This window comes from Corvus kubaryi, unplaced genomic scaffold, assembly GCF_017639235.1.
Source record: "Corvus kubaryi isolate FWS band 111438036 unplaced genomic scaffold, C.kubaryi_AGA036_p1.0 76, whole genome shotgun sequence".
Lineage (NCBI taxonomy): Eukaryota > Metazoa > Chordata > Aves > Passeriformes > Corvidae > Corvus > Corvus kubaryi.
The window spans coordinates 14,355,691-14,365,463 of record NW_024582063.1 but is presented as its reverse complement, the minus strand read 5'-3'; the positions used below and the strand labels follow the sequence as shown (position 1 = coordinate 14,365,463).

At 40.4% G+C, this 9,773-nt stretch overlaps 1 long non-coding RNA gene across 1 annotated transcript; it reads right to left on the bottom strand.

Moving 5' to 3' along the window:
* Nucleotides 1-207: 207 nt before the first annotated feature.
* Nucleotides 208-7,369, bottom strand: LOC121675865. The gene is made up of 3 exons (XR_006020254.1): nt 7,118-7,369; nt 5,804-5,942; nt 208-3,082 (listed from the first exon to the last, which is right to left on the bottom strand). It is a non-coding gene; the product is annotated as an uncharacterized LOC121675865 (long non-coding RNA).
* Nucleotides 7,370-9,773: the final 2,404 nt, after the last annotated feature.

The window sequence follows — 9,773 nt, the reverse complement described above, 5'->3', positions numbered from 1 at the left end:
ACAACCACCGACCTGGATAACTAGAGAGAAGGTACCAGCTTCTCAGAGTGTTGCGTGCTCTTTCCTTTTGATAGATGACTCCCAGAAGTCATGCATAATTTTCATAAGGTGAGATAATAAGCTGTCAGTTGTAGGAAGCCTAGAGTTAACCACACAGAAAATCAACAGTCTGAAAACAAGAAACATGTCAAACTGCAAAACAGATTCTTTATTTAAAAATAAAATAAGGGAGTGATTTAAACACAAAAGCTTTGGCTTACAAGTAATATTCTAGCCATCAACAAAATAGGAGTAAAGGAGTAAATTTGTGTGATTTCTGAGTGATTAGATATGAAACATGCTGAAATTAATTCCTGATATGGATTTGCCTGTCATTCATTGCTTTACAGGCTGCCTCACTTCACCCCCAGCTTCTCTTCTTCCCCGTAGACATCAAACTAGAGGGGAAAGAGAGGAGGAAGGGAGATTGCAGGACAGGGAGATAGGAGGAAACCTTAGAGTAACAATATATATAATACTTCTGTATGCTTTATCCCATATTTCATACACATGGTTTGACTCTCAATAAATATACTTACATGTGTACTTATGCAAGTGACAGGGAAGACTTAGATGGTCATAGAATCCTGTGAGCGAAGGACATCATCTTGAACGGAAAGCATGTGGGAAAACACCTTTAACCCACGGCCATTGCCAGGGTACCACATGGGCTGTGGTGACATGATAAGGATGTGGGGCCCATGTCCAGGCAGGGCTGTGGGCAGCTGGAGCCTGGCCCTACTGCAGCATCACTGAGGTAGATGGGCTTGGGGGCAGACATGGGCAGCAAGTCCTTGGGCTGATTGAGCAGGGGACTGGGCCAGACATTAGAACCCCTTTGTGCCTCTGGAGCACTGGTGGCCATGGCATAAATGCCAAAGATATCCCAGGCCTATGTAAGGACACGAGTTAGAGGCAGGTTGTGCAGATACAGCTACCTCCAGCTGTTTTGGGTCATATTCAGTAGTGTTAGCAAAGGGAGGTCATAAAACTCCACTATCCTGATTCACATGGTGGAGCAGCCCCAAGCACCTCCATTCCTATCAATGGGGAGGAACAGGTTTTTCATAGCCAAGAGTGCCAGCAGAAGAAAGGACCAACCTGAGTCAAGTGCTGTCATCCTGCCCTGCCCCACTCTGGGGCTGCCCATGACAGCAGTTCACAAAGGTATAGAGGAGGAGGAGGTTGGAAAACTGAGGCTATTGCTGCCTTCTCACACATTATTTGCATTGAGGAGGACCCAACCAGACACCCAGGTTTACTCAGGTGGAATACTCTGTTTGAGGCCTTCATTTACTTTTTTTTTTTTTTTTTTCTCAGCAAAGAGACTAAATAGGATTGTCAGCAAGTGACAGTTTGGGTTGCTGGGCTTTTGTGGTTTTTAATTTTCTCCTTTTGGTGATTTGTGCCAGCTGTTACTTCATCTCACTGGTGTGAAGTAAGAGCTTGGCACGTGCTGAAAACAACAAGCAGAAATTAACTTGCTCTCTCTCACCTTTAATGTCAATACCCACCTGTAATTATTTGAAGAATTAAATATGTAGTTGTCTAGCCATCACCCTAATTCACCATATTAAAAGGGATTATATAACAAATTAGCCTGATTTAGTCTCTCTTCTAGGGACTTACCCACTGGTTCACTCTTCTATATTAATTAGCAAAGGAGCTTTTGGCTTTCAGATGTGTTAGGAAATCCTTCCCAAATTGAGACCACCACTGCTAGGAATTGCTGAAGTGCTCAAACTGCTCTGGAACCACCTCCTTGGAATTTACAGAGCCTGAACTCCAGGTGACCCACCACACAGTGAAAACACACAGGTAGACACTTGTAATCTGATCTTCTGACATTCACCCTCTAGTTTATAAAAGCCAATCCCCCAATTCACAGGGGTCATAGAGTCTTCAGTCTCTTTCCTGTGCTCATTTAAATATAACCCAGGGTTCAGATTTGGGGTATGTGACAATGGGATCTCTGCTAATTCTCTCTCTGGCTTAGCAGGAAGCAGCAGTTGCAAAGCAGAGCTGGCTGTCTTTCCACCAGTTACTCAAGAACATCTACATTGCCTGCAGTGACAGGGATGTCTGCTGACCAGAAGGGTGAGTTGCAAAGACACAGCGTGTCTTATTCCTCCTCAGCTGACTGTATGTTGGAGAACTAATGCTTCTTTCATACAGAATTACACAGTATGAAGTCTGCTGATTGCCGGTCATCTGAAGGCCTGATGCAATGCCCACTGAAGCAAAAGGCTGTTTTTCTTCTGCCTTTATAGGCTTTGGATTATCGCCTTACTCAAAACACTAAACCTTTGAGTATTTCAAGCTGTAGGGTCAAACCCCTTTACTTTCAGCGTTCTTTGCTCTTAGCTGTAACAGTCCATGTCACCACCACAATGATAGCATTGATGGCAAACAGATCTGTGAATCAGTCCAGAAACAGTTATGTACTCCTGGTTTTTCCTTTGACTTTCTCCAGCCTCTCCCTTGAGGGTATAAACCCAGCTGCTCCAGATAGGCCATTCTCATAGGAATTGCAGCTTATTGATTTTAAGCAGTAATTTCCAGGTTTCTTATTTAAAAAAAAGAAAAGTTTCTTATCTATTTTAAAGAAAAAAATCCCGATCAAGACAGAAAAAATAAATTATTCTGATTTTTCCAAGGCTAGACAGTAAATCTGATCGCCTGTACCCACCTTCTCATTAGTTTGAGCTCCATGCCTTTGAAGCTGTTCCTGAAATGCTTGTTGGCCTGAAATGTGGGACAATTGATCTCACCCATGTATCTGCATTGCTTTTACAGCAGAGGCAGGGAAAGGGTGTCTGTTCTCACACAGAAGTGCTTGCATCATTTGCCTGAAGAAGCACTAAAGGACCAGTGGCTGATGAGAACTCTGAGTGCTGCCCACCATCAGGGTGCTCACACAGCATTCATGGGTACCTCATCAGGGACTTCAGAGGCTGGTTAGGTCACCAGAGCTTTCGGTCACCACTGGTAGCACTTGTACTCCTCTTGTGCTCCACTCCCCATTCAGTAGACAAAGCAGAATCTGAAGAGAGAAGAAAATATAATCCCTTGTTTTCGGAGTTACTGATACTTAACAGCTACTGATTGTGACAAATATGTGTTCTGGTTAAATCTGGTCTATAGCATAGCAGACTCGTCTTGACTGGCAAGGTTTGGAGATGACAAAGGTTTGGAATAGGTCTAAAAAATCTCATTCCTCTTAGTGTTGACTTCTGTCATTTTCTGCTATGTATCTTATTTTGCCCATGCAGTCACCTCAGGGCCTGTTAACCCATATTGCTTTGAGGATGCTCAGTTAAAGAAAATCCAATATACAGCCTATTTTTTCCAGTAACCTCATGCTCTGCCTATGATGGTTATAAAAGAGTGTTCATCCAGTTGTACAAATTATCAGTAACTTTCAAATGACACTGAAATTTTATTTTGAAAAATCTTTATGAGTGGTGATTTTTTATTATTATTTTATGAAAATCTGATTCTGTCAGATGATTTTTATTTCCAACAGCCTCTGACTTAAGAAAAGCTAAAAATTCTCATGGGAGGCGCATATTGTACCATGCCTCAATAATCATCAAAGTAATTAAGTCACCCAAATCTGAGACTGAAATCTGAGATTGAAACTGTACTTCTTAAGGAGTGACGGCTTACAAGCAGACAGGATAAACAAAATGAAAAAATCTCAACCCTCAAGTGACAAAACACACATGTAACAATAGTGGTTCCTGCTGCCTCTGGAGATCTTCACACCGAGAAATGAAGGAATTTGCAGTAATTGTACTCCTAATCATGCTATTACATGCAGTGTGAAAATAGTATATTTCAAAATCCCTCCCATCAAAAACTAAAAGCTCCTAGGCATTCTGAGTGAATATATTAAAAAAAATGTCTTAGAGAAATGGACAGGGATGAAAAATCTATGTAGAAAGGATTTCTACACTTACGAAAGTAGTGAGATTTTGATAATGTTTTTTTTTTTTTTTTCCTCATTTTTAACACATTTTCAGAATTTTACAATGCTGATTTACACATCTTCAATTCTGCAGCCCGGTTTAATGTGATCTGTATGTAACATACCCCACTGGTGGTATGAACTACATGCTTCCTCTTTCCTATACACACAGCTTCAGTTCAAAGTGCAGCACCCTGTACTTTTCCACATAGTGTTTTTGCTTTGGTCCCCTGTATCAGGCAATATTGTAACAGGTAAATGCAATATTCCTAATAATACACTAAAAATGCCTCCGGCTCTATAGAATGTGCTAGTCCTGTAGAAGTGAAACTCTGCTGGAATATTGATCACTCAGTAGGAGGCCAAATAATCAGACACTGGCAGTTTCTGCAGAATATTTGCGACCTTTGTTTTTAGTCCAGCAGCATGGATAGAGTGAAGTTGCATTGGCAAGCCCACAAACTTGCCAAAAAATTTCAATTCCCCTCCCAGTGCAGTTCTATGGGGTTCAAAACACTACAAGCAACTTCTTACGTCTCTGAGCAGTGATCACCCCCAAACGTATCATTCTGCAAACTGGAAAACTATACAAAGAAAAGTAAACTAAAGAAAACTGGTATTATTAAAAAAAAAAAACAAAAAACCAAACAACAAAACCAAAACAGATGAACAAACAAAGCAAGCCACGCATTCATTATCCACTTAAATATATTTTCTGTAATATTTTGCTTTTAAAAAAGAGAAGAGAGGAGCTGGAGACTAAAAAAAAAAAAGAAAGCAAGCACCCTAAACTGTTGAGGTACATATTGTTCAGTGAGGAATGTACTCAGAGAGGTTTCATGGAAGTTCCTCACATAATCCCTATTGGCAGCAAGCAGAACTGGTGTTGCAGGGCTTCTGGGCTTGGGTCTATGGGATTATTACAGAACACCAGAGCAATGTCTGTAGCAAGAATAGAGAAACAACTCTAGAGTACATAGGACTGAAACTAAAGAAAATTACAAGCAGATTTTAAGAGCAAGACATCAAGAAGAAGACAGGGATGCTGAAAAAATGGAAGTAGAAAACCTTTCAAAATCATAAAAAGCTAAAAGATTCATTCAAAATTGTCTCCTCCAAAGCAAAATATTCCCACTGCCTCACTTCGTTGTCAATGACATTTCCATGGGGCCTGGAATCTGATCTGGCACATCTAATTTACAGAAGCTCATAAAATTTGTTTACTGTAACAACACACCAACAATGATATACTATGGATTTTAGATGAGTATTTTATATTTCCACAGAAGTCAATAAAGTCATGCCAGCAGAAAACTTGGCTTTACATTCACATAAAATACTTTATCTCAAAGAACAATAGAAACTCTAATCAAATTGAATCACTTTATATTGTTATAAACTGCAATTAATCTGCTCAGACTGAAAAGCCATATGAATTTTGACTGAAAGGCATGTCATTAAGTTTTTCAGTTGTTTACATGTAATGCAACATGACAGGAATTTGTATGGAGATGAGAGAAAATGAGCTATTTGCCATTAACTGTTTGGAATCCTGTCTATGGCTGTTTGCAGGACTGATTACAGGGATAAGTGTAGGATTTGTAGGATTTCTCATACTGAGTTGTTCTTTGAGGAACACTTGGTGAAAACTCACTGTGTCTTTGGGTATTCAAGCCTAAGGAAGAAGTCAACATTGACATCAGTATTTTCTAGCAAGAGTAAATAATAAATCTGCAAAAAGGAAATACATTATTTATATGAAGCAACACAGGTAAAAAGTAATGTAATTCATACCTCATATGTGAAGCATGGAAGTTACCTCCCCCAGTCCTTTGCCCATGCAATGTTGAAACAGATGATGGAGACCTGCAGAATGTCTGGGCAAAATGAGCAGCTGGGCACCACAGGGACTGAGTCATGATCACAGCAGACGCTGTGCAGAAAGATGGAGAAGATTGGCATTAGGCAAGTGCAGAAGAGTATCTGCCACCTTACCTGTAGAGTGACTAGTTGGTGTTAGCTGGGGTGTAGAGTCAAGGTGAGTGGAGGCTCTAGTCTCTGTGCTTAGGTTGAGGCTGTAGGCAGAGTTATCCTATTTAATAAAGTTTCTTCTGCTGTGCAATTTTTTTAGCACCTTAACATGGCTAGTTAGTTAGAAAGCAAGGGGAGAAGAAAATCTCTCTCTGAAAAGAATTAGATTGAAAACATGAACATGGAAAGTTCAGAGAATAAGAAACAATTTTAAAAAGCCAAGTATTTAACTGTTTGTTTTAAACTTCAGGCTTGGCAACATTCAGACAGCTTTCTGAACTGCGGCAGAATTAGAAGCTTGAATGTTTGAGAAGTATTTTGGGTCAAATTGAATGATGGTCTTGTTTGCTAATTTAGGACACCTCAAATAAATAGCATCGGGGATCAGAGGGCAGGTAACCAGCATTTGCTGTCACTTTACAATGTTTTTGAACAGAGTACCTGAAATATTGAGAACCCCATAACGATCAGGCACTTTTAAAATCTTCATTTAAAACTTTTCCTGTGTCATAGAGGAATAATTTTCCTTCAGAGATTAACCTCCCCCTCCTCCAGAAAAGTGCATTTGATGGTGGGAAAGGAGGAAAATTCATTAGACTAATCAAGAAGGCAACTGGAAAACCTGACTTCATTCTAAAAAATGAATATGCTCATGGAAAACCAGCCTTAAGTTAGGGCTTCAAATGAATCAATTTTGAAGGAGGAAGAAATTACATTACTGGCATTAAAAAGACAAGTCTTGAGACAGATGTCATAATTTCTTCCACTGGCAAAGAGAAGATGCTGAGCAGCAATGAGAGCAGTCACCCTTGGCGGGTCCCTCTCCCCTGGAAAGTTTTGTGTCTGTTCTCAAGCACAGAAGGATGTTGTGGTGTCTCTGCCCACCCCAGCATCTCAGCTACCTTTCGCACAGGTGCCATATTGACCCCCAAATTGCTGGTGGCCTATGCCCAGTAGCTTTGCTGTGAGACTGGACCAGCCATCAGCATGCTCAGGCACTTGCTCAAGACACAAGCACTGCCTGCCTTCATCTGGGAAACCTCCTGGCACAGAGGCTGAAGGGTGACATTTACTTACTTTCATCAGTTGTTTTTGGAGAACTGGATTAGCTACTGGATTTTTTCATGGATTTGCTTTTATTGACACACAGCAGCTCTTGCTCACCCTCCTCAGCAAATGAACTCCAAAGCACACAGTCAACTTCCACAGGAGATGGATACCCTCATAAAGAAAAATGCAGAACTCTCAGAGGGAACCACAGAAAGAAACAAACCACAGAGCAAAAATTCTGTTCATCTCTAAACTAGTTGTCCCTCAATTAGGTAATTAGAACTGTAAGAGACTGAAAAGGCCTCTACAAAGATAGCGCGATAACTTCACCATGTCTGAGATGATGAAGGAAGACAGGGTCATTAAAGCCAGGGGAAAATTATTAATAAAAGAGGTGATTTATGTGCTACTCTTGTTTCTCTAGCTTACTGCTGTTTGACTGAGCTGAGAAATGACAACTGGATCTGTAAGTGTAAGTATTGCATTTTTAGCTTTCATGCCTACTTTGAAGACTGAGTCCAGTAAGTGAGGAGCAGTGAATTTATAAGGGATATTCAGGTTAGCCTATAAAGACAAGTTTATGAGTTGCTGAACCTCTGGCAAGCATCTGCATCTGTTCTATTTACTCAGGTAACACGAGAGAGGCCACGCTACTAAAACACATCATAAATGAGTTACTGAATTAGGTCATTCAGCCCCAGCATTAAGACTGGTAGTGATTATATATTGGTTTATTTTATTAATGTAGGCAGTTACCTCTCTAATGGGACTCAGATGAGGATGTTCCTACCAGTAATGGGAAAAATAATCTTTTTTAGTTCTTACTGTCTCTTTCCTTCTCACTATGTATCTAAAATGACTGAAATCCAATGGCTTCAGAAGATGTAACCTCTCAAGTAGTGCTTTCTTGAAAACAAATTTTAAAAACCCCAACCAAACAAAAAAAAAATCCCCTGACAAACTAAAAACACTTGGATTGTACAAAATACCGTGAGAAAGCTTCTCTCTAAATAGTTCCTCTGGCAAATACAATAATGGAAGGAAACAGTACACTGAATGAAATCTACCCCATGTTAATTACATTGCTTTTTTCCCTTAGGAAAGACTGTTTGGTATATGGCAGAATACAAACTGCTGAAAATTAAAATGTGCTGCAGAACTGAAATCTCGTTAGTCTCTGCTTAATGTTTAGCCTTTCACTTGCAAGCTGGGAAGATATGGCAGTTTGTGTAGGAAACACCACATCTCTGCCAGGCTTTGCATGATGGGAGCAATCAAACAGCCTGCACACAGGGCACACACATGCACTTACTCATGACAAGACAAGGAAATGTTTTTGGGGTACAAACACACAGGCAGCTGCTGCAGCAATCTGAGGTGCTGCTGTTGGTGCCTTCAGCCTCCTTTCTAGGCTATGGAAATGCAAATAAAAACACATCTCCATGAAATTCTGTATTTCGAATAAAACTGAAACAGGGATTTTTGACCAAATTAAACAACTTCTGCTCTTTTGTTAGTGGCACTTATCTAGCTAATGAGAAGTCTTATCTAGATAATGAGAAGTCATCTTCTTGTTCTTCAGTTTAAAAAAGCTGCTGTCAGTACATAATATAGTTAACAAAACACATGCATAACTAAGCTTCATTTTAGAAGTTGTCAGTCTCAGTTTTGAAATGGTGTGTGACATAGTATGAATTATGGGCAACGCTGGCCACGTTCCCACATAAAGAAGATAAAACATCAGAGCTGCTCCTTGAATTTTGCTTTTCAGCAGAAAATATTGGTGTAAACAGCAATCCGTCAACTTACCCACTGCAACCTAGAGCATTACCATTGTGATGAAGTACCAACAGACAGCTTTCTCTCAGAGCATCCCTCAAGAGCAGAGCGTAGCCCAGAGCATTTGCTTTGATCCATCCCACTGCCATTCGCTTGATGCTTTTTCCCTGCAGACCAAGTTTCAGATGAGCAACTGGAGGCTTTGAAAATTTGGGTCAAAGCATACCTTTGCCTCTTCCCAGGAACTAAGCTCTTGCCCTGGTCCAAAGTATCATGAAAAGTTCAAAGGGATCATCTGACAGTGCTGGAGAGGATAAATACCAGCATTTATTAGTGATATGAGTAAGCAAATAATTTCTTGCCTTGCAGAGTCAGAAAGTTTGTAGCTGTCAGGTTCCCCATGGAATTTGACATTCTGTCATGAAATACACTGAATTCATGAGTGACTCCAACCTAATAATGAGTCAGAGACTCACACTGCTCCGTCCTCAAGCGTGATAGCCAAGGTCCTGCTATTGCCAGCTGTAGGATCGGATCCAGAATCTCAGAATAATTCAGGCTGGAAGGGACCTCCATAGGTTATTTGGGAAAACTACTTGCTCAGAATAAGGCTTGCTGAGGTCACATTTTTTCAGGGCTTCATCCAGTCAAGATCTGGTTATCTCCAAGGTGGGAGATCCTGCAGACTCTCTGATCATCAATTCCAGTGCTACATCACCCTTCCAGTGAAAAACAAATCCTAATAACAAGCGAGAATTTCCCACATTGTGCCTGGTGTCTCTTGTCCTGTTACTGTCTTCCTCTTAGAAGAACTTGGATTCAACTTTATACACATGCTATTTTATCTAGCTGCTACCAAGTCTCCTGACATTCTTCATTCTCTCTCCCTCCAAAACATTCAATG